The sequence below is a fragment of the Elephas maximus genome, chromosome 13 (genome assembly GCF_024166365.1).
Source record: "Elephas maximus indicus isolate mEleMax1 chromosome 13, mEleMax1 primary haplotype, whole genome shotgun sequence".
Lineage (NCBI taxonomy): Eukaryota > Metazoa > Chordata > Mammalia > Proboscidea > Elephantidae > Elephas > Elephas maximus.
This window is the reverse complement of record NC_064831.1, coordinates 74,348,248-74,374,968: the sequence shown is the minus strand read 5'-3', so window position 1 is coordinate 74,374,968 and position 26,721 is coordinate 74,348,248. Positions and strand designations below refer to the sequence as shown.

General features: G+C 45.7%; 1 protein-coding gene across 1 annotated transcript in view; it reads left to right on the top strand.

Annotated features, from left to right (window-relative positions):
- SLC28A1 (solute carrier family 28 member 1) overlaps positions 1-15,230 on the top strand; it is an 80,015-nt gene extending 64,785 nt beyond the window's left edge. Inside the window, exon 18 of the transcript XR_007512434.1 lies at positions 15,193-15,230. The gene's annotated coding sequence lies outside the window, so the exon portion shown is untranslated. The remainder of the gene's footprint in view (positions 1-15,192) is intronic.
- Positions 15,231-26,721: the final 11,491 nt, after the last annotated feature.

The following is a 26,721-nucleotide window of genomic DNA, read 5'->3' as shown; positions in this document are numbered from 1 at the left end:
CCTTCTCTGAGCCAGGCACCCTTAGTTCTTTCAGTTATTCCTCACTTAACACATCAGAGAGTTTCAATTCTTTTCCCCAGACTTGATCCTTCATTGCTGTGCCCTCGTGTGCAGACAGTGCATGAGTCATGAGCAAGCCCAAGAGGAAGTCATAACAGAGGATGGTGGATATGATCTCGGGGTGCAACCAAGATGATGTGATGGGACTAAAGACTGCGAATGGCCTTGGGAGAGCATTCAAAAGAGGCTGACCTATCAGGACTGAAGAGTGTTAAGAAGTTACATGCCTGGTTCAGAAATCCTCAAACCTGCGGGCTTGCATGCTAGGGTGAAAGGAGAGGGGAAGTTTTCTTTGTGGGGGACAACGGGACAAAGGGGACCAGAGAGGATATAGCAGGAATGGGATGGATGGGAACATTTTCTATTGGAATATCTGCTAGGAATCCTACTTGCCCCCCATCTAGGGGTGCAGTGAGCTCCTAACCTGCCTTAGGGATGCTTTCTATTCCCATAGGTAGAGGGGAATTGCTGCTTTGGACCAAGTTCTGACAAAGACAGGGAGTGGTGAAGTAGGAGTAACTGAGCCAGCAGAGGCTTTGTGAGAGGAAGCAAAAGGGAAGTCAGCACCGTCAGGCACTCATTGCACACTTTAGGATAAAGATGTCCATGAAAGAGATTCTGAAAGGAAAATCAGCTCTGAATGAGGGTCCTGCTCTGCTGTGGCAAAATCCCCCGATAAGGAACAAAAAGGCAGAAAATGACAAAAGGAATCAACAGAGCTGTACAGGGACCTTGCTCATAAGCTCAGAATATTAAAATAACAGACATAAAATCCAGCCAAAGGACACATGAACCAGTGTAGCATAGAGAGCAGGTTGTCCCCCAATAGTCATTCTTAGTTTTTCCTTTAGTAATAACTAAGAGTCTAGCTGGATATATGACCAGCTAGCATAAAGACTACATTTCCCAGCCTTCCTTACAGCTAGTTGTGACCCTGTGACTATAGTCTGGCCAATAGGGGTATGAGTAGAAGTCAAGTATACAGCCTCTGGATCAGGCCTTAGAGCAGGCGTTGGCTAACTTCTTAAAGGGCCGAAAAAGTAAAATAAATAAATAAACAATTGCCATCAAGTTGATTCTGACCCATGATGACCCCATGTGTGTCAGAATACAACTGTGTTCCATTGGATTTTCCACAACTGATTTTTCAGAAGTAGTTCACTAGGCCTTTCTTCCAAGGTATCTCTGAATGTACTTGAATCATTAACCTTTCAGTTGGCAGCCAAGTGCATTGACTGTTGACACTACCCAGGGACTCCTCTTAAAGACAGATAGTAAATATTTTAGGTTTTGTGGTCTCTAATTAAACTACTCAACTCTGCCCTTGTAGTTGAAAAGCAGCCATAGACAATACTTAAATGAATGAAAGCAGCTGTGTCCCAATAAAACTTTGTTTGCAAAAACAGTCAACCCGCCTGCAGCCCAAGCTTGCTGACCCCTGCCTTAAAGGAAAGAGGCTCATCCTCACTGCCCTAGGCCCACTTCACATTTTTTTCCTCACCAGTTGGAATACAAATTGGAAGGGAAACCATCTTGGACCGTGAAGACAAAGACAATATCCTAGGGATGGGGTAGCCACAAGTTAGAAAGAGCCTGGGTCCTAGACATCTTTGTAGAGCAGGGCTGCCAGGACGGTGCAGACTTTTACGTGAGAGAATAAATGTCTATTTTGTTTATGTCGTTAGTTGGTGTCATGGATGGAATTATGTCCCCCCACAAATGTGTGTATCAATTTGACAGGGCCATGATTCCTGGTATTGTGTGATTTTTCTACATGTTGTAAATCCTGCCTCTATGGTGTTAATGAGTGGAGATGCGAGGCAGTTGTGTTAGTAAGGCAGGACTCAATTTACAAGATTGGACTGTGTCTTGAGACAATCTCTTGAGATATAAAAGATATAAGCGAGCAGAGAGACAGGGGGACTTCATATCACCAAGAAAGCAGTGCCGAGAGCAGAGAGCGTCTTTTGGACCCAAGGTCCCTGCACGGAGAAGCTCCTAGTCTGGGGCAAGATTGATGAGAAGGCAAACAGAGAGAAAAAGTCTTCCCCTGGAGATGACGTCCTGAATTTGGAGTTTCAGCCTACTTTGCTGCGAAGAAATAAATTTCTCTTTGTTAAAGCCATCCACTTGTGGTATTTCTGTTGTAGCAGCAGTAGATGACTAAGACAGTTGGGATCTCTGTTATATACACCCTGCGAGTGCACAGGAAGAGCAAGACAAGTGGGATGAAAGAATAGTTCTACACCTTAAACCAAAACTATCCCCTGAAGTCTTCTTTAAAACAAACAATAGTTTAGCCTAATTAGTAAAGAATGTCTGCCTTGAGCGTTGTGCTCTTTTAAGAATTGTCTATATGGGAACAAAATGACAACAGCAACTCAGAGGTTTAGATAGGAAGCTTAGGGGGCAGTGAGTTTATGTTAATGAGGGAGGAGTAACTCAGAAACGGAGGGTAAGAATGGTTGCACAACTTGAAGAGGGTTATCAATATCACTGAATTGTACGCGCGGAAATTGTCGAATCAATGTATGTTCTGTATATATTTTGAACAACAACAAAAAATAAATTATTTTTAAAAAAAGAATAGATTTTCCTTTTCCCCGTGGGCTTCTCAAGGGCCAGTGCCAACTGGGAAATAATATATTGTTAACTAGGTGCCCATCACCCCTGGAGCCCTGGCTCTCTAGTAAAGTGGGGCTGGGGCATTCAACTGGAGCATTTGACAAAGTCCAGGTCTGAAATATACCACCTGCTGGCCACCAAGACTTAAAAGAAGAGAGAGAGTCATGATAGACACGTGAGAGAAGTGGAGAGAGAACCAGGTGGCCAAAGTGCAAAGTTTTACAGTTTAGCTTTATGGCAGGAAAGTACCAGAGAGAAAGAAGGGACAAGGGAGGGTCACACCAGCTTTGAACTTCAGTCACACGGAAGCAGGAAGTGAAATATTGCCAATCCCTGGTATGTATCCTTTCAATGCACCGTGACTTGGCTTACTAGTAAGTGTGGCTCATCTGTAATGTGGACTCTAACCAATCAGGTCCATGTTCCCTCCTCTCAGAGAACAGCAAGATGGATCTAGAAGGACACTCCTCCCCCTTCCCCAACCAGCCCCACCTCCCACATGCCAAGCTCTTCAAATTATGGTCAGAGCAAAAAACAACAACAACAAAAAAAGAAAGTGATAATCTCGCAAGGACTGTTTGGAACAGATTTCAAATCCTCATAGAGGTCACATTGCTATCTGACTTCTCTCCACACAAATATCTTTCCTACCTCAAGAAGGTGATTCCTTGTTTCTTTGTAAGACAGGCAATAACGTATCTCAAGGCTGCTCCCTGGACAGACACATGGAATGCTCTGTTGAGTGCCATCAAGCTGCCCCATAGGGCTTCCTAGGCTGTAATCGCCAGGTCTTTTCTCCCACGGAGACACTGGTGGGTTCGAACTGCCAACCTTTGGTCAGCAGCTAAGTGCTTAACTGCAGTGTCACCAGGGCTCTTTTGGAATACTCTAGGCTCTCCTGTCAGTAAGCACCCTGAGTCCTTTGACTCCGTGTGAGGAATCGTGGTGAGGCTTGGTGCCCATTGGCACAATGAGAAGCTACAATGTGGGTTGCCTTTGTCAGTCACCTCCAATTGGCACAGGACACATTTTTCTCTAAGCAAAAGTTTTCTGTTTTTCTTTTTCCAAGGGGGAAGAAAATCATTTAGGGATGGGATGAGAAACTTGTTTTATGAATGAAAGATTGCTTTTATCTCCTAAAACTTACTCTCTCAATAAGATTCTTTTCTTTTAGAGAAATCACTTGTTTACATTCTAATCAAACTTTTTTTTTTAAAGCCAATGCCTCAATTTCAATTGCCTCAAAAAAAAAAAGTTTTTTTTTTTTTTTCATGTGTATGTGAAGTAGGGGCAATGAATAAGGAAGACTGAAGAAAAACTGATGCCTTTGAATTATGGTGTTGGCAAAGAGTATTGAATATACCATGGACTGCTGGAAGAATGAACAAATCCATCTTGGAAAGGCCCAGCCACAATGCACTTTAGAAGTGAGGGTGGCGAGACTTTGTCTCACATACTTTGAACATGTTATCAGGAGGGACCAGTCCCCGACATCATGCTTGGTAAAGTAGAGGGTCAGCGAAAAAGGGGAAGACCCTCAACGAGATGGGTTGATGCATTGGCTGCAATGATGGGCTCAAGCACAACAACAGTTGTAAGGATGGTGCAGGCGGTGTTTCATTCTGTTGTACATAGGGTCACTATGAGTTGGAACCCACTCAATGGCACCTAACAACAACAACAAATTAGGTGGCTTTCCAGGGATCTTTTATTTGCCATTGCCCTGAGGCCAAATATTACTAAACTCCTCTAATCTACATTGTTTGAAACTTGGGTGTGCATTATGTCAATGTCAGCTTGGCCAAGCACTGCAGACTGGAATCAAGGTTATCATAGTAGGAACAGATCCAGAGGTGAGCAAGTCTGATGGCTGCTATGGGAAAGGTGGTAGCCCTCCTGCTGAAAAGTTTCATCATTCAGTGAATCATCTTCAACTACTTAAACAACAGATATCAGGAAGCTCTCAGCACACTGGTGGGTTTTATCACTTGTGAAGCTTGTCACAATAATTTATTGGTTTCCTTATAACAGTGAAAGTACTGGAGTTTATGAACAATTTACTTTTTTTTTTGGTAAAAAACTACATAAATCAGAGTGGTGTGTTAATCAGGACTCCTGTGGTTTCAAGTGACAGAAAACAAATAATATAGATTAGGAGAAAAAGAGGAACTGTCAGCAGGAAGGGCAGAGATCCAGTGGGAGACAACTGGGCCCACAGACTTCATGCTTCCAGGACTCTTTGTCTACCTCTCAGTCTCTGCATTCCATTGTGACTGTGTCTTTCTGCATACTGACCTCATTTTTTTTCTTTTTATTGTGCGTTAAGTGAAAGTTTACACATCAAGTCAGTCTCTGATACAAAAATTTATATACACCTTGCTATTTTTCTATATACTCGAGTCGGAATTGAATCGACGGCAGTGGTGGGCTTTTTATATACTCCCAATTGCTCTCCCCATAATGAGACAGCACACTCCTTCCCTCCACTCTCTCTTTTCGTGTCCATTCAGCCAGCTTCTGACCCCCTCTGCCCTCTCATCTCCCCTCCAGACAGGAGATGCCCACATAGTCTCATGTGTCTACTTGATCCAAGAAGCTCATTCTTCACCAGTATCATTTTCTATCCCGTTGTCCAATCCAGTCCCTGTCTGAAGAGTTGGCTTTGGGAATGGTTCCTGTCTTGGACTAACAGAAGGTCTGGGGACCGTGATCATCGGGGTGCTTCTAGTCTCACTCAGACCATAAAGTTTGGGTGACCTCTTTTTACTGAATTGGCTTTCTCCATAAGACTGAGACCATGGTCATCAGAAGACCATGGATTCATGCCTTCTTGGCTTGCTTTTCCGTCAGCTAGTCAAAAAAGACAAAAAAAAGTACACCTCCAGGAATGTGATTGATCCATCCAGGGTCATGTGCCCTTCTCCAGACCAATCATTAAGGCCTGGAAAGCAGGGCATGATGGTTAGTCCCATCTACGCTTCTGTCCATTCCTGAAGCAATTGCTGTGACCAGGGAGGTAGTGTCATGTAGGAAGAAGTTTGCTCCAATTTGGACAGCATGGTTGGAGGGGGAGGAAAGAGCAGTTCCCCAAAAGAATAGGGGAGTTGTCCCTGAAGGAAGGCAGCCCTTCATTCCATTTACCCATAAAGACTTGCAATGGTGACACATCTTAAAAAGTTTGAGATAATAGCAATAATGGAAATTTAGCTTTTGAAATAATTCAGGGAAAAGGGGCTAACATTATTCGAATGTTTACTATATGACAAGCTCTGTGCATATGCCATCCTGTGCAATCCTTAAAAAAAGAAGAAAAAATACCTATGAGGAAGGTATTATTATCACCATTTAACTGATGAGGGAACTGAGGCATACAGAAGTGAAGTGACTTGTGCAGAGCACAAGCTAAATGGCCGAGGCAGTTTTTTTTTTTAATAATTTTTATTGAGCTTTAAGTGAACGTTTACAAATCAAGTCAGTCTGTCACATATAAGCTTATATACACCTTACTCCATACTCCCACTTACTCTCCCCCTAATGAGTCAGCCCTTCCAGTCTCTCCTTTTGTGACAATTTTGCCAGTTTCTAACCCTCTCTACCCTCCTATCTCCCCTCCAGACAGGAGATGCCAACACAGTCTCAAGTGTCCACCTGATACAAGTAGCTCACTCTTCATCAGCATCTCTCTCCTACCCATTGTCCAGTCCCTTCCATGTCTGATGAGTTGTCTTCAGGAATGGTTCCTGTCCTGGGCCAACAGAAGGTTTGGAGACCATGACTGCCGGGATTCCTCTAGTCTCAGTCAGAACATTAAGTATGGTCTTTTTATGAGAATTTGGGGTCTGCATCCCACTGTTCTCCTGCTCCCTCAGGGGTTCTCTGTTGTGCTCCTGTCAGGGCAGTCATCGGTTGTGGCTGGGCACCATCTAGTTCTTCTGGTCTCAGGATGATGTAAGCCTCTGGTTCATGTGACCGTTTCTGTCTCTTGGGCTCATAGTTATCATGTGACCTTGGTGTTCTTCATTCTCCTTTGATCCAGGTGGGTTGAGACCAATTGATGATGCATCTTAGATGGCCGCTTGTTAGCATTTAAGACCCCAGACGCCACACTTCAAAGTGGGATGCAGAATGTTTTCATAATAGAATTATTTTGCCAATTGACTTAGAAGTCCCCTGAAGCCATAGTCCCCAAACCCCCGCCCTTGCTCCGCTGACCTTTGAAGCATTCAGTTTATCCCGGAAACTTCTTTGCTTTTGGTCCAGTCCAGTTGAGCTGACCTTCCGTGTATTGAGTATTGTCCTTCCCTTCACCTAAAGTAGTTCTTATCTACTAACTAATCAGTAAATAACCCTCTCCCACCCTCTCTCCCTCCCCACCTCGTAACCACAAAAGTATGTGTTCTTCTCAGATCTCAAGATCTTATAATAGTGGTCTTATACAATATTTGTCCTTTTGCCTCTCCGAGGCAGGTTTTGAACCCAGTTCTGTTTGATTTTAATCCCATAAATACATCATAATACATTGACTTTTCTTACAGATTTACTCAATGAACATATGTGTGAAATACTTCAACATAAATTATTCTTGTTCTGATTAGTAATGTTAGGACTTTATGGTGGTTGTAAAACATGGCTGCAAATTTTTTAGCTCTCCTGCCATTGAGAGGTAGGCTCTATGTCCCCTCCCCTGTAATCTGGGCAGGTTTATGACTGCTTCAATTAATACACTGTGGTAGAAGTGATGCTATGTGACTTCTGAGGCTAGGTCATAAAAGGCCAGACAGTTTTGCTGGTGGCACACTTACTCTTGGCACCTTGATCCACCATATAAGAAGCCCCGCTACCCTGAGGCTACCATGCTGTGAGGAAGCCCAAGTCACATGGAGAGGTCACATGCAGATACATGGGTCAACAGTCCCAGCTGAGTCCAGCCTTCTAGTCAGCCCAGCCAAAGTGCCGGGCCTGAGTGAAGAAGTCTCCAAATGATTCTAGTCCCCAGTCATCTGAATCTTCCCAGCTGAGGCCCCAGACATCACAGAACAGAGACAAGGCATCCCTACTATGCCCTGTCCAAATTCCCAACCCACAAAACCCACGAGCACAATAAAAACCAGTTGCCGTCAAGTGGATTCCAAATAATTTAGGCAACCCTATTTGTGCCAGTGTATAACTGTGCTCCACAGGTTTTCAATGGCTGATTTTTCAGAAGTAGATCACCAGGCCTTTCTTCTGAGGTACAAACCTCCAACCTTTAGGTTATTATCCAAGGGCGTTAATCATTTGAACCACTAAGGGACTCCATGAGCATAATACAAAGGTTGCTGTTTTACAAGAATAAGTCTGAGGTGGTTTGTTACACAGAGATAGATAACTGAAACACCCTCAGGATAGGAATCAAAGGTGTCTGACCATGGAGCATTGGAATGAGAGGAGGAAACTGCGGATAGATTATCTTGTCTAGAATGGGAACAGAACGATGAAATTGGAGGTTGATTATCTTTTCGCAATAAAGTAGCAAAGTAGAGATCCTTCCCTACAAGGAACCCATTGCCATTGAGTTGATTCTGCCTCATAGTGACCCTACAGAAACTGTTAGAAAAATTCTGAGCTTCAGGCTGCAATCTCCCTTCCTCCACCAGGTGGGGCGGATGCATTGCCTGCTCCCTTGGTGTGAGAGACGGGGTTCCTCCTAACTGGCAGGACTGCAACTGACTTCACCCAGCCTGGATCCATAGGTTCCTAGACTGCAGAGGGCAGGGCCCAAGGTGGGCCTGGGTGGTTTGGCTGCTGCTGGTGACTTCCCCTTCTTTTGAGAAAGTCAGAATCTCTGAAGGAAGGTAGGGCCTAAAGACAAAATTATCCCTCCAGGCTCTATCTGCCCCTGGCACTCCTATTGGCTCCCTTGACATGAGGATTCACTCTCCCCACAATGCGAGCCCCTTCCATATTACTTATCCATGGGTGGTGCAAACAGTTAAGTGCTGAGCTGCTATCCAAAAGGTTGGTGGTTCATATCAACCTAGAGGCACCTCGAAAGAAAGGCCTGGTGATCTACTTTTGTATGATCTACAGCGACTGGCTTGGGTTTCTTATTTTTTTAATTTTATTGTGGTTTAGATGAAAGTTTATTGCACAAATTAGTTTCTCATTCAAAAATTTATACACAAATTGCTTTGTGACATTGGTTGCAATCCCCGCACTGTCTCAGCAGTCTCCCCCTTTCCACCGTGGATTCTTCGTGTCCTTTTGTCCAGTTTTCCTGTCCTTTCCTGCCTTCTCAGCTTTGCTTTTGGGCAGGTGTTGCCCATTTGGTCTCATATACTTGACTGATCTAAGAAGCACGTTCCTCACGTGTTGTGTTTTTTTTTCCAACATTGCTCAAGTTTCCTTCCCATCAGGTATGAAGAGGCATCCATCCCAAATCTCCTGATGAAGGGCTGGGATACATACAGAAACCCAATTTCTTGTCTCCTTCCTTTCTCTTTTCCTTCCATTCAAACTGGAGTAATATATGATTTTAAAAGTCAAACAGTACCACAAGGTTAATACTGACAATAACAACAGAAAAACAGCCCAGCAATTCCCTACCCCACCCTCTTCATCCCTGATTTCTCCTCTTCAGACTGTTTCAGTTACTTCTTCTGGTCTTTACCAAGTTTCTAAATAATGTACTTATGCTGCTATTTTTTTTTCAGTTATTTGATTTTAGATGTTGTCTTTTTACTTCCCATTATGGAAGATGAAGGAGCCCTTGGGTTGTGCAAATGGTTAACACATTCGGTCCTTAATGGAAAAGTTGGAGGTTTGAGTCCACCCAGAGGGACCTCAGAAGAAAGGCCTGGTGACCTACTTCGGAAAAATCAGCCACTGAAAACCCTGTGGAGCACAGTTCTACTCTGACACGTGGGGTCACCATGAGTCAGAGTTGACTCAAGGGCAACCGGTTATGGAAGATGAAAGTAGGTGGGCCCCATCTTCAGCCCCACTTCACCCACCTTCTGCAGTAACAGGTGCCTCTGGCCCCTGAGTCTTTCCTGACTGTGGTGATCCCTCTGCCAGCTCTCCAAGCTCTGCTTTCTCAGCCCTGCCTCCTCTTCCATCTGCTTTGCTTCCTCCAAAACTGTGTTGATGTCTCTATCTCTTATCTCTATTGTTGCCTCTCTTGTTCTCTTTGACTGTATGGGTTTATAAATATTTTATTTCTTTATTCTTCTTTTTAGTGTTTTGTAAATTTTATTTTATTTTTTTATTGTTGTTGCTGAGAATATACACAGCAGAACAGACACAAATTCAATAATTTCTTCAGGGCCAATTCAGTGACATTGATTACATTTTTCAAGCTATGCAACCATTCTCCCCCTTGTTTTCTGAATTGTTCCTCCCCCACTAACGTAAACTCATTGTCCTCTAAGTGTCCTGTCTAATCTTTCGAGTTGCTGTTGTCAATTTGATCCCATATAGATAGTTCTTAAAAGATCATAATGCTCAGGGCAGATGTTCTTTACCCATTAAGCTAAACGGTTGTTTGGTTCAAAAAAAAGACTTCTGGGGATTTTTTTTGTGGGGTTTTGAGAGGAAGCAGTGCGAAATGCATGTTCTCAACCTACCATGTTTATCTGGAACATGCTACTTTGCAAGGGTAGAAAGCAGAGTAAGTGAGAGCGTGGGCTTGAGTTGGACAGGTCGTGGTTGAGCTCCATTTCCACTTCTTCACATCCCTGGGTATCCTTGGACAAGATAATTAACCTCTCTGAGCTTCAGGTTTCTCATCTGTAAAAAGAGAATAACACCCTCTCCTAACTCATAGGGGTTGTCTTAGTTACCTAGCACTGCTGTGACAGAAATACCACACGTGGATGGCTTTAACAAACAGAAATTTGTTCTCTCAAAGTCTAGGAGGTTAGAAGTCCAAATTCAGGCTGCTAGTTCCAGGAGAAGGCTTTCTTTCTCTGGGGGAAGGTCCTTGTCATCAATCTTCCCCTGGTCTAGGAGCTTCTCAGTGCAGGGACCCTGGTTCCAAAGGACACATCCATTCCTGGTGCTTCTTTCTTGGTGGTATGAGGTCCCTCTCTCTCTGCTGGCTTCTGTCTCCTTTTATCTGTTATAATATAAAAGGTGATGCAGGCCACAACCCAGGGAATCTTAATCGGATCAGGGCTGTGACCTGAGTAAGGGTGTTGCATCCCAATCTAATCCTCTTTAACATAACCTAATCTTGCCTCATTAACCACAGACAGAGATAAGGACTTACAACACACAGGAAAATTATGTCAGGTCACAAAATGGAGGACGACTATGCAAACCTGAGAATCATGACCTAGCCAAACTGACATATATTTTGGTATGACACAATTCAATTCATGACAGAGATGTTGTAAGCATTAAATCTGAAAATGCAGGGGTCTTTGCCCGGGCCTATCTGAGTACAAGGCCGTGCTCTGAACCATTGACCTGGCCTGCTTCCTGGAGACCTACCCTGGCCTGGGAGTCCCAGCATTGAGTGCCCATGGGGTATCATGCATAGGTCCTATAGGCAGAGTTGGCAGCCATGGTAGATAGTATTGTTGCTCCCAATTATTCACTCCTTTTCCTTGTGGGAGCCCTGGTAGTACAACAGTTAAAACACTGGACTCCTAACCGAAAGGTTCGTGGTTCAAACCCATCCAGCGGCAACTCTGGAGAAAGACCTGGTGATCTGCTCCTGTAAAGATTACAGCCTAGAAAACCCCATGGGGGCAGTTCTACTCTGTCACATGGGGTCACTATGAGTCAAAATGGACTCAGTGGTGCCCAACACAATAACTCTCCTTGTAAGTAAGAGGAGTGTATATGCCCATTCGTTGTCACGTGACTCCCTGTGGAATGCATATTCTTCCCTGCCCTGTAGACTTCAGGCTTGGCCAATGGAATGAGCAGAAGTGATAGGTGCCACTTCCGGGCAGAAATTTTAAAAGCTACCACATGATCCTGCCATTACTCTTCTTTCTTCTGCCATGAGAACAGCCTGGCTCAGATAGGGGTGTCTTTTTCAGCCTGAAACCCAGGATGAGGAAGACACTAGAGCAGAGCCACAGCAACTCACAGCTGACTTGTACTGTGAGTGTGATGTAAATCGTGATGGTTGTTAAGATTTCAAGATTGTCTTACTGCACCATAGCTTAATGAAAGCTGGCTAACATAGCAGCAGTCTAAGTGGGTACAGGTACTCCAGAAAGATGCCAGATAAGGGAAGTTCAATCCAGGGAAAGTCACCAGGTGAGGAGGCCAGGAAGTATGTGAGATTGGCAACAGTAGTACTTATGACAGCCCCAAAACCCACTGCTGTTGGTTCCAACTCATAGCAACCCTGTAGGTAGCACTGCCCCATAGAGTTTCCAAGGCTGTAAATCTTTACAGAAGCAAACTGCCACATCTTTCTTCCACGGAGCAGCTGGTGGGTTCCAATTGCCAACCTTTTTGGTTAGCAGCTGAGTACTTAACCACTGAGTCACCAGAGCTCCTACCTGTGACAGTAAGAGTCATCAGTTGTGACATGCCTTTCATCGAACAGCTGAGGCAAGCTGATTTATGAGATATTAACCTGTGCTCATTTGCTTTATATTTATCCCTCCCCTGACTGTTTCAGGTACTCTGTCCCTTGGTATTTCCTCATCTTCAAAACTTTGGTGATCAGAGCATAGAAGCTACTAGAAGTCAGTGGTTCTTTCTGTCTTTTATAGTAACTTTGACTCTTTATAGGAGTCCCTGGGTGGTACAAACAGTTAAGTGGTCAGCTACTAACCCAATCTACCCAGAGGTACTCCAGAAGAAAGGCCTGGCAACCTACTTCTAAAGGATCATTGTTGTTGTATGCTGTCAAGTTGATTTCAACTCACAGCGACCGTGTAGAACAGAGTAGAACTGCCTCAAGGGGTTTCGTGGGCTGTAATCTTTGCATGAGCAGATCGCCAGGTCTTTTCCCTTGCAGAAACGCTGGGGAGTTTAAACCTCCAGCCTTCCGGTTAGCAGCTGATTGCTTAACCATTGTACCACCAGGGCCCCTTTCTGAAAAATCACAGCCATTGAAAACTCTGTGGAGGGCAATTCTACTCTGAAATACATGGGGTTACTATGAGTTGAATGGCAACTGCTTTTTTTTTAACCTTTTATAGAAACTCTGTGAGGTGTCCTGAAGGGAGAGATTTTTACCCGAGATGGGGAAGGGGCAGAACATGACTAGGACTGGGAGTAGGGGAATAGGTCCCACACCCTGATGTTAGGCAATGTCCAGGAGGCAACAGGTCTTTGAGGGAATGGCTACCTGGTACATGCAGGGAGGGTGGCCACTGGCCACAGAGCTCATGCCCCACCCCCACAATTTCCACACCCAAAACCTCCAAAGCAGCAGAGTCGCCAAGACTGAAGCATAAGGGCTGGGATGATAGATAATCCAGCAGTCGCTGATGTGACTAGAGAGGCCACCCTGCGGCCTTGGCACTGTCTAAGATGCTGGGATCTTCACAAAATGCTGAGTTAGGGCAGGGAAGCTCAATGAGCTATCCAAGATTGAATTTCTTGCCAGCTCAGTAGGTTGGTGGCTTGGAGTCAGATGTAACTTGAATAAGAAAAACTAAAGAAACTTGCCAAACCACTGCAGCTTTGCCATCCCTCAGGTAGTCCCTAGCCACACCCCTCCCCTTTATCCACCCTTGTGCCCACCAGCAAGCAAGTGGCAACCAGCACTGGAGGCTCCACATGACCCATAGCTTGGGGTCTTATATATACCCTCGCTGCCCCTCCCCCCAGGGGTGGATGCCCATCAGTTGTGTTCCCCTGGCCTGGGAGCTCCTATATCCTCAATCCTGAGGTAGTGCTAGAATGAGCTGTCAGAACATTCCCTGACCAGAGGGAAGCGGGAAGAAGGGGCCTTTTCCTGAAGGAGAGTGGAAGAGGCTACAGCAACACCCGGTAGTGGACACACTTCCACAAAGTGGCCCATTTCTCCATAGCACAGCAGACAGTGGGCATGGCTGGCTTGTCTTCAACGCTGGTGTGGCCAGGCAGGATCCCTACCTGGGGTCCAGTTGTACCCCTAGCCTATTGGGCACTGCACACCAGGCCAGTTCATAATGGGCTCACCCGAAGATGAGACCTGGGCAGTGGCTGAGCTGCACAAGGGTGACCAGGTGGTAAAGAGACAAATGGCCCAGTCAGTACTTTCAGGCAAAGTCGCAACTCCTCATCACAGCTCATGAGGACAGTTGTGATCCAGCCCCCGGTGACCCCCTTATTGCATCTCTAGCCTTTGCCCAGCATGCCCCTCCCCTATCCTAGCTCCAACCTGCCTGAGCTGCTTTCAGTCCCTGGAAGGAGTCACACCGCTCTCTCCTCCTCTCGGCTCTTCCACAGGATGTTCTATATCTTGTGTTCCCTTTTCTCACCTGGGTAACTCCTACTCACACCTCAGGACTAACTTGGTCATCAGCTCTAAGAAGCCCTCTCTGAATCCCCAAATATGGGTTTGGAGTCCATTCTAGGCCTCCCATAGCATCCTAACTTCCCTTTCTTGGTCCTTGTCAAGCCTGTTACGTGGGATCAATTGTCTCATGGGCCAGTCTCTAAGCTCCAGGAGGCAGGAGCTGTGTCCATCTTGTTTGTCATGATATCTTCAGTACCTTAACAGATGTTTGATGAGGTAGAGAGAAAGAAAGGGTAGAAGGGATGGGTAGAAGGAAGGAAGGGAGTGAGGAAGAAGGAGGGAAGGAGGTGGGGAAAGACCACCCATTCCTTTCAGTGCAATCATTGCCTTAACACATTCTTCCAGCAGAAGCAGCTGCAAAAGAGCCACACATCTCTTCCTCTCACTCAGCAGGAGACACACCCTTTATTAGCTAAAATGATTGACATTATTCAATATCAGTTGCAAGTGACAGAGCACCCCGTAAAAAAATGGCTTGTAGGACATGAGAGTTTTATTATCTCACATCAGAGTAATGCCAGAGATAATGGTTCCAGGATTGGCTTGGGAGCTCAATGATGACATCAAAGACCTTGGCTCTTTCTACATCTCTGCTCTATTATTTTAAGCATTATTGGCTTTGTCCGCCTTGAGGTCACTAGACAGCTGCCACAGTTCTAGGCATTACATGCAGACAAGACCATTATCAGTAGAAAGGCTTTTCCTCCCAGGCATCCCTCAGGAGGGAAGAAACCTTTCCCAGAAGTTCCCCAGCAGATGCCCCTTCTATCCTGGGATTAAGTCATAGGCCTATGTTCTAGCTGCAAGGGAGCCTGGAAAAGCAAGTGCCTTTGCAGCAGAAGGCAAATTCTGCTTGCATGGGTGAAGTGGGAGGGGACAGTTGTTGCTGACCTCTTTGCCTTACTTACCCACAAGTCTTGAGACCTCCCTGCCTTTGAAGCTCTTCACTAAAGAAGCCCAGCACTTGGGCCTGGATGATAATTTTGTTGGGTGGTTAAGGAGACTGTGTGTCCAACAATCTATGGACATTTCTATCTCCTCTCTGGATTTAGGCCAAGCTGTGGATGAGGATATGAGGATATTCAGGACGGCTGGAAGCAGCATTACTGAAGAGAAATTTCAATCACTGCCAAGCAGAAAAATAAAGGTCCCAGATGTATACAAAGCCTGCAGCTGTGTGAGGTGTACCAGGAACAGGCTAGGATGAGGGTGAGTGTCTTAATCTGTTAGAGCTGCCATAACGGAATACCACAAAGTAGGTGGCTTTAAAGAACTGAAATCTATTTTCTCACAGTACTGGAAACTGGAAGTCCAGATTCAGGGCATCAGCATGGCCATGCTTTCTTCCTGCTGGCTCTGGGGGAAGAGACTTCCTTGTGACTTTCAGCTCCTGTAGCCCTGGGCGTTTCTTGGGATTCCTTGGCTTGTAGATGCATCTCCACATGCTGTCTACCCCCTGTGTGTGTCTCTGTTTCTGTATCTCTGCTCCGCTTTTATAAAACGCTGCTTAGAAGGAATTAGAATTAGGACCCAGCCCACTCTGTATGATGTAGTTTAACTTCTAACAAAAGAAAAATCCTACTTCCAAATAAGGTCACAGTCACAGGGTTACAACTTTAAGATATCTTTTTGAGGGGCACAAGTCAATCCATAGCAGTGGGAAATTGGCAGAGACTTCCTGTTGATCCTAATATCTATTTCCCCCTCTTTTCTTATGATAAGATTTTAGGTGTACACATGGCCACCCAGAATAAAATCTGTTTCCAGGCCTCCCTTGCAGCTAGACTAAGTTTTGGCCAATGGAATGAAAGCAGACACGTTATGTGTGACTTCCAAAAAGGTGTCCTTAGTGGAGAAACCATCCCTTTCTTCTAACGTGACCAACTCATCCTGGTTTGCTTAGGACCTTCTTGGGTTTAGCACAGAAAATCCCTCTCCTGGGCAAACTAGGACAGTTGATCCCTTCAAGTTCTTCATCCTTTCCTCCTTCCTTCTGGTTAGAACATCAGTGTGATAAAAGCCATCTTGGAACCATGAGATGGAAGCCATCTGATGAGGATGGCAGAAAAACTAAATAGAAGGAGCCTGAACTGTACAACCCTTAGCCTAGGCAAGCTGGGTTCCTGCTTAGGCCCTTTATCTCAGGAGTCCCTGTGCTTTGGAGTATTTTCCCAGAAAATTTCCACATCTCCCTCCGGTGTGTGGAACTGGTCAGTTGGCAGTGCTCTCTTTGGGCACCACAAGCCCAGTTCGGGACTGTGTAAGCCCCATCGCTAATCCCGCTTCAGGGTACCCTCCAACTCTTTACACCATGAGGATTTACCACATGCTCTGAGGAGCTCCAGGACTATTGTCTGTGGGGACATCCTGGGACCCTGTAGCTGGGCCTGTTTTCAGGAGGATGCGTAGTGGGCTAGATGATTGGTGCTAATGGCTGGTGTGTTATTTCTTTCATGCGATCATGCAAGATTGGGCTGCTAAATGATGCTTGATACATTGATTTTAAAACCAAAAAATAAAACCCAGTGCCACTGAGTCTATTCCAAATCATAGCGACCCTATAGGGCAGAGTAGACCTGCCCCACAGAGTTTCCAAGGAGTGGCTGGTAGATTTGAACTGCCCACCTTTTGGTTAGCACCTGTAGCTCTTAACCACTGTGTCACCAGGGCTCCTACATTGATTTTAGGTGCCTTGAATTGCTTTTGAATTGCTTATAATACATAGGTGCTCTGAGCTTGGAGCTCTATTTGCTTCCTTTAAGTTTTGTTTACCTGAGAGATACATACACTTCTATGTTGCTTAAGCTTCTGTTACTTGGGGTTTTCTGTCACATGCAGCTAAACCTAATTCTAACAGAAATAGAAATAAGCCTAAAGCTTTGAAGGAGGCTGAGGGTGTTGGAGATCTGCTTCCAGCTGTCCTGCATATCCTTGCCTCAGCCTGGCCTAAATCCAGAGAGGGGGAGACACCCACGGATTCCTGGATGTTCCACCTCCTTAAAAACAAAACAAAAAAACCCATTGCCATCAAGTCAGTTCCCAGCTCATGGTGACCCCATGCATTACAGAGCAGAATTGCTCCGTAGGGTTTTCTTGGCTGTAATCCTTATGGAAGCAGATCACCAGGCCTTTCTTTCATGGCACCACTAGGTGGATTCAAACTGCCAGCCTTTAGGTTAGTAGTCTAGAACAAACCATTTGTGCCACCCAGGGATCTACAGCCTTGTTAACCACCCAACAAATCTGCCACCCAGCCCTAGGCACTGGGCTTCCTTGCTGAAGAACTTCAAAGGCAAGGGGGTCTCAAGACTCGTGGTTAAGGTGGGCAGCAACAACCGTCCCGTTCCGCTTCATCCACTCGGGTGGAATCTGCCTCCTGCTGCAGAGCACTTGCTTTCTGTGCGTGCTGGGAGAAAAGAGCTAGTCCTGAACCTGCAAAAATTTTCCTCGGAGGTGCTTCGGGGCCGCCCCAGGAGTGAGGAGCTGACATCATAGTGACTGAAATTCCTGCCACTCCCACTCCCAAACGCTTCGGCCACGGTGGCCCCTGCTCTCATCTCCTTTGACAAAATAGTTCCCTTCCCAAGAGGCAATTTGAAAGCCATTGGTTCGGAAAGGAATGGTGTCAGCCTGACCCACTGTCTCATTCTGAGCCCCACCCTCCCAGCTATTTAACCAATTCTTGTCCATTTATATGTGGACTGCACAAAATTATGGATTAGACACAGGCATAATAATGAACATAGAGACCAAAAAGAAAAAGAAAATGAAACCCTAGGAGAAGTTGCATAAGCCTCTAAACCTCTAGGAGAGACCTGGCACCAGACAGTGTCACTGGCAGCAGCCCCGTATGGGGCTTGATGCCACAGGGGGTGCTCTCCTGGGGCCACCTTGGGAAGGTAATGTACACCTGGGGGTGTTGCATCATGTCCTCGGTGACTGTTGTTTCTAACAAAGCATCGCTGTTCCTGGAAATGCTGGCTTCAGGCATAGCCCAGGAACTGCCTGGTATGTGGAGGAGAGGTTGGGCTGCCCAGCCAGGGGATGAGGGCACAGGGCAGGGTTATGTGCAGATGCACTTGAAAGCCTGTGCAAAAGGAAGACTCAGACTTGGTGAACTTGGGAGTTAGGGTTTACCTTTTGGCCCCCCTGATGGATGGTTTGGAAGTTACAAGCAGGGCTCTCTACTTAAGGAATAAAACCCAAACCAAACCCACTGCCATGGAGTTGATTCCGACTCATAGCAACCCCATAGGGTTTTTAAGGCTGTAACAAGGCTGTAAATCTCTATGCAAGCAGACTGCCACATCTTTCTCCCAAGGAGCCACTGGTGGTTTTGAACCGCCAACCTCTCGGTTAGCAGTCCATCACTTTAACCATTGCGCCACCAGGGCTCCAGTTAAGAAATAACCAGGGCCAAAGCGCCCAAGGCACGTGGCATAGATCAGGCAATGAGCTGTCCCTTGCAACCCAATCCTTGAAGCAGGGTTTTGTTGTATCCTGTCTGTACCACTTGCTGGCTGTGCCTCAGTTTCGTCTTCGGTGACATAGGGTAAGAATAAAGCCTATCTCATGGATAGTGTGAGGTTGGGATGCAAATACTCAGTCCAATGCCTAGTTTGGTGTGTTCTGGCTGGAAACCCAAAGACGTAGGTAAAGAAATAGCTCATTGTCAAGGTGACACCTTAGGCAGGCTCCAGTCTTCTAGGCTCAGAGGTATGGCCCAGAGCAGCAGCCATGAGTGCCCCCCGGGGCCCTCCCACATGCAGGGTGCTGCCAGGTTATCTGGTTCTGGTCCTAGGGTGAAGCTGAGCATGCTGGAAGGGCTCAGATGGTTGCAGCTATAAAGACAAGTGGTGTGGGGCAGGGAGCTATATTGGCCTCACATGGTGGTCATTTATTTTAATGAAGCACCTGAATGTGTTCAGAAAATAAAAGAGTGCAGTGGACATCTGTTGTTTCTGCTGTTGTTCTTGTCTCCCAGTTCTGGAGACTAGTAGTCTGAATTCAGGGCATCAGCAGGACCATATTCTCTCTGAAGGCTCTAGGGGAAGATCCTTGCTTGTCTCCCTCAGCTTCTAGTAGCTCCAGGCTTTGCAGCATGACTCCATAGTCACATGGCCATTTTTCCCACTGTCTCTCTTCTATTTTATAGGATACCACTCAGATTGGGTTAGGACCCACACTACTCTGGTATGAACTCATGTTAACTGATAACATCTTCAAAGACCCTATTTCCAAATAAGGGTCACATTCATGGTACCAGGGGTTGGGATTCCAACATACATTTTTGGGAGGACACTTATTTTGCTTTGGGGAGCTTCCTATTCCCCCACTGGATACAGTCTTTGTTGGACTGTCAACCAAGTTGCTTTACTTCCCCTTGGTCGACAGGTAGTCATGTGACCCAGGCCAGGTCGATAAAACCTTCACTTCTTGGATTTTGAACCTGAAATAGACTGACTTACACAGGAACCAAAAGCAGGTGGGGTTGATTCAAGTCAATGGTGAGGCCCTCAAGAAGGTGTTCTTGCTCCTAGATCCTTGAGCCACCCTGGCTCATGTCTTTTTCAACTTTTTCTTCAATTTGGAGGATTAAGTCAAATATTTCAGGGGCAGGTATTGGGCAGCAGTCATTTCTCCACATTACTTCAGTGATACCAGCTGTTATTCATTCTCCTAGTATCTTTTGTAACTGTATTGTGTGACTCAATCCTAGCTAATGGAACCTGAGGGGAAGTCTGCTGGAGAGCTTCTGTGGAAGGTTTTTTTCTCTCTGACAAAAAAATGTGCAAGTAGAAATGTTCTTCTTTTTTGACCAGGTGGCCATGTTTATGTATGATGCCTGGAATTGTGGCCGCCATCTTGTGACCACAAGAAAATAAGCCTAAGGACTAAGTTGAGACTTTAAGGATGGCAGAAGGTAAAGAAGGAAAGGGTTTGATCCTCAATGACTGTATTAGTTATCTATTGCTAGGTAAAAAAATGACCCCAAAGCTTAGCGTCTTAAAACAACAAACGTTTATTAGCTCACAGTTTCTAGGAGTTAGGAATTCAGGAGTAGTTTAGCTGGTAGTCTGGCTCGGGGTCCCCCATGAGGTTACAATCGAGTTGTCAGTCAGGGTTGCGTTGTCTGAAGGCTTGATTGGGGCTTACAGATACACTTTCAAGATGACTAGCTCACAGGGGTGTTGGCAAGAGGCCTCAGTTTCTCTCTTTATGGGCCTCTCCATATGGTTGATTAAGCATCTTTACAACATGGGAGCTGGCTTCCCTGGAGTGAATAATCCAAGGGAGAGAGCATGGCAGAAGCTAAAATGTCTTTTATGATCTAGCATTAAAGTTACACACTGTCATTTCTGCAGTATCCTAGTGGTTACACAGGTTAGCCCTATTTAACTTGGGAGGGCCTATACAAAGCCATGAAAACTCAGAGGTAGGGATCATAGGGGCCATCCTGGGAACTGGTACCACAATGACCTTATTGAGCTGCTGAACCAATCCTGGAACTATGTTTTGCCTGACTTCTTGGTGGCGCAATGGTTAAGTGCTTGTCTGCTAACCACAAGGTCAGCAGTTTGAACCCACCAGCTGCTCCAAGGGAGATTGATGTGGAAGTCTGGTTCTGTAAAGATAACAACCTTGGAAACCCTATGGGGCAGTTCTACTCTGTTCTATAGGGTTGCTTTGAGTTGGAATTGACTCGACAGCAATGGATTTTTTTTTTTTTTAATTCTTATTGTGGGAGCTCCTGGGTAGCGCAAATGGTTAATGCACTTGGCTGCTAACTGAAAGGTTGGTGGTTTGAGTCCACCCAGAGGTGCCTCAGGAGAAAAGCCTGGTGACTTACTTCTGAAAAATCAGCCACTGAAAACTCTATGGAGCACAGTTCTACTCTGACATTTATGGGATTACCATGAGTCAGAGGTGAGTCAATGGCAACTGGGTTTGGGGTATGCTTATTGTGTTACTTGTAGCCAAAAGAATTCAGCTATGCCTTCCAAAAAGTTCCTTTTTGTCTTACGGCATCCAGAGTTCGATTTGATGACTTACAACCAAAGCAAACTGACTGATACCAGAGAGCAAGTGTAGACTGTCAGGTCTGATGAGGGAAGAAGAAAAGGTGACTCCTGGGCTGTGAGCATCCTCTGTGACTTACATTTTGAACATCACAAAATCTGACCTGGTCTTCCAGGATTCAAAAGCAAGTGCTCTGAGGGACAGAAAGCCCAGATTTTACATGCTCGAAGAGTCATGGTTGGTTAAAAAGAAAAGGAAAAAAAGAAAAATACTTGTGGTGATGATATGGCTCTGACTGCTGGTTTCTCCAGCTAGCTCTGTGGCTGAGACCATGTGGAGGGGCAAATCCTTCTCTTTTCTCAGATTCCCTACTTAACCTTGAGATTGGGCTTAATTCCAGCACAGATACCCAGATTCTGTCCCTTGGGTGGCCAGCAACCAGGAGAATCTCTGGGATTGCCACCGTGGGCCAGGAGAACATAAATTCACCACAAGTCCAGTCTCCTACCAACGGTGGGCCAGAAAATCAGGATTCATTGAACTCTCTGTTGCCGTTATGTGGGCCCTGGCAAGCTTTCACACTTTAGAAGGAAGAGGAGCCTTTTTGAACTCTCCCTTTTCTGATCTCCTGGAACACTCAGGTTTATACAACCAGCTACAGTTGGGAGTGCAGTAGTTGCATGGCTCACAGAAGTTGGCAGCACCATCACTGCCAAGTCCGCTAATTACGTGCTGGGAAAGAGACAGCCTTGCCCCCCACTCAGACTTCTGGAATTTGCTGAGTCCCCAGGGCCCATATGTAGAGGGGCAGGCTGTGGGGTAGAAAATTATCTAGGATGGTCTTCATCCAATTCCTGTACTCCCCTTCAACTCATAGAAACTGTAGGTGAGTAAGAAAATGAAATAAGAACTGTTTAGCAAAGATCTCCATCACTGTAGGAAGGACTTGGGCAAAGGCATGTAGAGGAAGAGAATGCACTCGACTGGGGTCCTGGCTCTGCCACACACTGTATGCCTTTGACAATTCCCCTCTTGCCAAACCACAATTTCCTTCTTTGAAAAGAAAAGAAGTTAAATCACAAAATGTTAAAAACCAAAAAAAGGACAAGGAAATTCATCGGGTGGCCTAACACATCCGCGAGAATGCTTTTGGCTGCAAATAACAGAAGACCCAACTAAAAACAGCTTCTGCAACAAGACACTTACGATGTCACATAACAAGAAGTTCAGACGCTGGGTGGTTTCAGGGTTGGTTAATTCAGCAACTCCACAGTTACTCTCAGGGCAGCTATGACAGTAGTTCTTTACGTCTTTCTACTCTTCCATCCTCAGGTTTTAGGAGCTCCTCCTCATGGGGGCCAGATGGCTGAACCAACTCCAGGTATCGTTTTCTCACCAAATCATTCCATAGGCAGAAAATGGTTAGGTGTCTTTCTTATCTTTTTTTTCAGAATGAGGAAAGCCTTCCCAGAATCCCTCTCCATACCTTTCCCCCAGACAAGCTCATCTATTTCATTGACCAGGGTCTTGTCACATACCCATGACTAATCTAATCCCTGGATGGAGGAATGATTATAATGACTTTAAGCCAATCAGCCTTCACTCCCTCGGGCTTGGAAGTGGTCCATGAAGTACATGAAGAAAAGTGGGAAGAAGGTGAGCGGGGAATGGAGATTGGGTGGGAAACAAACTGTCTGCCACTGGTCACCTCTTCCTTAAGGCACACAGGAATAGGTGACAGTTGGGGGTGAATGCAGTTTGACTTTTCAACAAGCTATTTCATCACAGCCTAGATGATCTCAAGGCCAGAACTAAAAATCTGATTGTCTGTGAAGTCTTTTCCTTTCAGAATCACCTTGAGTCCACGGCCAGTTTGAAACCTAACTTTCTAGAGCTGACTCATGCCTTTGAAGTTTTATGTCTCTAACCCCAAAAAAAACACTGATGAGAAGTTCCTACGGCACAGTGGTAAGACCTGACCTGGGACCACCTCTTTCAGACTGGGAGCCTCTCTGCTTGAGTCTGGAGTCCTATTACTCTGATGCTAAGGACCAAAGTCCTTGCCATGGGTGGCAAGACTCTGTGGTCTTACTCTAGCCCTTGCCCATCTCTCCCACCTTGCTTTTGTCACTTGTCCCCTTACTCTCTGTTCTTTAGCCACCCTGGCCCTCGTGTAGGTCCTTGGACATATGCTTGTCCTTCCTCCCATCTCGGGACCTTTGTACTTTCTCTTACCTCTCCCTGGAATGTTCTTCCCTATATTTTTTTTATCTCATTACTTCTGACTCATTCTTCTATCCAAGATGGAATATTTTTATTTGCAAGAGACCAAAAACCAGACCCAAGTGGCTTAAGCAAAAATAGACATCCCTCTCCATACTACCCCCCAGGCTACCCCATACATCTTATTGAAGTTATTGGTTGATAAAGCTGAAAAGTCCAAGCACAGGTATGGCTTGATCAGGGGCTTAACCAATGACATCAACACTCATGTGCCCATCTCTAAACCAATTGTTATGACCAGGGAAGTGCCACACACTAAATGTCCTACCCAAGTAATTTGAACTGATAGTAGGGGTGACTGTTGTTCCCCAGAGTAAAATCAGGTATAGTTATGAGAAAGATGAGTGGGTGCTGGGATGAAAAACAGCTGTCCATTCCAGTCTCAGCTCTGGGAAGCTCTTTCTTAACCTACCAAGATTCAGTCACTTTCCACTGTGACACACACTCAGAGCCCCCTTGAACTTCATAGTGCTCATCAGCTTGTAATAGATTCTTGTGAAATTAAATAATACCTGCCTCCCCCACCAGATTATCAACTCAGTGAGGGCAGGGGCTGTTTTGTCATCATCGTGTCCTCAATGTCCAGCCCAGTGCCTGCACATACCAGACGCACAATAAAGAGTTCATACACAAAGCCACCATCACCTGTCTGTTGTAGTACTGTGGTGGCTTGAGTGCTGCTGTGATGTGGGAAGCTAAGTCACAGATATTTAAAGTACCAGCAGGGTTACCCATGGTAGGCAGGTTTCAGCAGAGCTTCCAGACTAAGACAAACTAAGAAGAAAGACCTAGCGATCTACTTCCGAAAAATTAGCCAATGAAAACTCTATGGATCACAACAGAATATTGTCTGATGTAGTGCCAGTGGCACAGTGGTTAAAGCGCTCAGCTGCTAACTGAAAGGTCAGCTGTTCAAACCCACCAGCCACCCTGCGGGAGAAAGATGTGGCAGCCTGCTTCCGTAAAGATTTACAGCCTTGGAAACTCTATGGGTCAGTTCTACCCTGTCCTATATGGTCATTATGAGTCAGAATCGACTCAGCGGCAGTGGGTTTGTCTTTTTTTTTTTTTAACAGTGCTGGAAGATGAGTCTGCTAGGTTGGAAGGCACTCAAAACACACAATGGCCGCAACAATCAACTTGAGCGTGTCAATAACCGTGAAGGTGGCAGAGGACTGAACAGTGTTTCATTCTGTTGTAATGGGGCCGCCATGAGTAGGAGCTGACTCAACAGCTACTAAGAACAACAACATGAAGGGATGAAACCGGGACTCTGGTGGTGACAAGGCCCAGCCTGTTATCTTGGCTTTTTCCAGCTGCACTGCCACTAGGTCAGAACCACCTCCTACCACCACTCCCACACACCCCCAGCTCATGTCTTTCCTCCCCTGCAAACAGGCTTGGGGACGTATGCTGTTATGGGTTGAATTGTGTTTCCTGAAAAGGTATGTTGAAGCCCTGGTACCTGTGAACCAGCTTTGTGTGGAAATTGATTACGTGGAGTAGTATGGTCCTAATTTAATCTGAGTGCTGTCCTTATAAAAAAGGCAAACAGATTTAGAGAGACACACAAAGGAAGATGCATCTACAGGCCAAGGAATGCCAAGAAACACCCGGGGCTACCTGGGAGAGACAAGGAAGAATCCTCCCCTAGAGCCTTTGGAGGGAACACAGTCCTACTGACTCCCTGAATTTGGACTTCTAACCTCCAGAACCTTGAGACCATAAATTTTTATCCTCACAAGTCACCCAGTTTGTGGCATTTTGTTCCGGTGGCCCTAGACTAAGACACGTGCATAGGGCACACTTCCTCGAAAGGAAAACGACAATTTTCCCATAGAACCTGGTAGGCTTGAGACCCAGAACTTTCAACCAGTGACTCAGGCCAGCCAGCAGCAGGGACTTGGTGAATCAGGAGTGGAGTCAGGGGAGAAAGGAGTGTTACTTTGGATTAAGAGCTTTAAGAAGAGTGATTCATGATCATTGTGGCTGACCTTTAAAAAGCCCCACATACTTTTGGTAACCAGTGAGCTGCTTTGCATTTTGCCTCACATTTACCCTGGGAATGAAGCAGCCCTTTACTTGCTCCGGAGTGTATCATCTTTCACTTTCTGCTTCTCAAGCATTCATGATGTTTGGCCTCCCAGTTTCTCATATTTAACTTCTTATTGTCAAAGCTTGTTTTCATGCAAGCTCCCACACAGCGGGGACCAGTTGGGCTTCGGTGTCAGGCCACAGTTTGCAACCTGGCTCTGCCATCTGCTCTCTGTGTGACCAAGGACAAGTGACTTAACCTCTCTGGGTCTCCACTTCCTCTCCAATAAAGGGAGAATAATAAGGCCAACCTTTCAGGGTTTTACAAAGGTTTAGGTGGGAGTGTTTCTGCATAGTGTGAACTCCAGGTTTACCTTAAGCTGTGGTAGGATGGTGGAAGGCGTGGGAAGGAAGAAGTGTGTTGTGTGAAGGGGGAGAATGGGGAAGCCGGGAGGGCTTTGGTCTGTCTGTCCTGCCCTGGAGTGGGCATGAGTCTGAGTTTTTACGAGAATGTCTATGTACGGAAGCCGGGAGGGCTCTTTGCCCAGATCTGCAAGACACAGGGCACAATGTGGCTTCAAGGCCTAGAAGACAATGTGGGACACAGTGTGTGTAGGGGGGAGGGGAGGGTTGTGAAGGAGGTGTAGAGTCACCAACCCTGTAAGTGTGCTGCCCTCACTGTGCCTGGAACCACAGCTTCCACAGCTCCAGGAGTCTGTGCCTGGGGCCCAGCCATTAACATGGTATTGGGTACCAGCAGCAGGGATAATGATGGGATGATCTCACAACCCCACCTAGACTCAACTTCAGACACTCCCAGAAATCACTGGGTGAGGTTTTGCAGGGGCTGGAAGCCTGTATTAGAAGGTGGGGGAAGAGCCCGTAAAACATGGGTTATGACCACTATGGTGGTCCCAGATGAAGCCTGGGGAAACTTGGGTTCCAAGTAAAGCCCAGCACAGTGCCTGGCACTCATTGTGATTTTTTTTGTCATTGCATTTTCTAACTGGTTATTGCTAGTATAAAGTAGCAATTATATATTGTTGTTGTTTACTTTGAATCTGGCTACTTTAGTGAAACCTTTAATCTTAATAACTTTTGCATTGGTTCCTAAGTATCTCAGACATAAAGCTATATCACCTGCTGCTAATGGTAAATTTGACTCTCAGTTCCAATATCTGTGCTCTACTTTCTAAGACATGTCTCATTGCACTTCTCAGAACATCTAAATAATATTAGATAAT